A 1345-nucleotide genomic window follows, 5' to 3' on the forward strand; every position below is an offset into this window, starting at 1 on the left:
ACTATAAATCAGAACGTACATACCTAATGATGGTATGTATCCATCATTAGGGCCATGATAGACTGGTGTCCCCCTCCAGGTCTTAATGATGTGAAGTTTGTTACTCCTCCACAGGTGTTTTCATTTTACCTGGCTGATTAGAGCCAGGTTAAATTAACTCGAGCAGCACTATTCTAAATTGCAAAAGGTCACCAGAGTAACAGGCATTTCCATACTTTAACCTGACATATGGCCAAAAGCCTTGGTGTAGCTGATACAATTATGTGTATATTCCATATAAATGTATGTGTGAAGGCAGATATTGTGCTAATAAAGAGGAAGAGACATCACAGTTGTGACTTTCCCTGCAGAAGTGCACACTATACCTCATGCTCCACAGACAATTTTCCCAGCAGGTGTTGCATATCAAAATTATTTGCCTTCATTTGCAGTCAAAAGCCTCTTGCTGTGTTTCACACACTGCTTTTGTGGGTTGGCATAGTTATTGTTAAATATAACACAAAAGTGTAATACATAATGTGTTGTTCATTTGATGCATATGTAATTTTATTATGTCATCATATGTAAAATCTTAGTTTTGAAACAGGCCTGCCTTTGTCACATGAATGTACCAACTTATAAGTCATGTATCTTAATTTACAGTAGCAAGAGAGGAGCACATGAAAAGTGGGTAGTAGATTAAAGTTGCCTCATCCTTTTCTTTCTCTTTTTCACAGCTAACTGCAGTGTTGAGTCAATCAAGACTTATTAAAACCAGAGCTTTACTAAGGTGATGCACAGACAGTTTTTCTAAGAACACATTTTATTCTTAATCAGACCAGAAAAAGAGATGAGAATTAATGTGCTTATGATGTGATGATAATGTAGAAATTAACCACATGCTGCTCTCCTGTTGCCTATGCAAATTAGCCATGCAGAGTGAATTTCTGGGAGGTTAATACCTAGTTGGAATTCAAGTTATTATGGGTGGAGCTTGATTTTCACAAATTGTTTCACAAAATTGAAAAAATTTAATGTGTTGTCGCATGTATTTGTTTCTGCCTGTATCCGTAGATACCAAGCTTGATAACTTGTAGTTTCTGGAACGTTTGACTCTAAAAATCCGAACCAGGATCCTACTTGTAGTGAGAAGATGAAGCCAACCATAGCACCATTAAAAATGAATAAAGAAAAAAATATAGCTCTTTAAAAGCAATTTTAGCTAAAACAGAAACAGCTTCAGAGCAGGCTATGTTCAAAACGGAGCCAATGTTGTTACTTTGGAAAGTCTAGCCGCTTGCAGACCCACCAACACTTCAATACATATATACATATAATACATATACATACACATGTGTATGTGTAT

This window comes from Telmatherina bonti, assembly GCF_933228915.1.
Source record: "Telmatherina bonti genome assembly, chromosome: 10".
Taxonomy (NCBI): Eukaryota; Metazoa; Chordata; class Actinopteri; order Atheriniformes; family Telmatherinidae; genus Telmatherina; species Telmatherina bonti.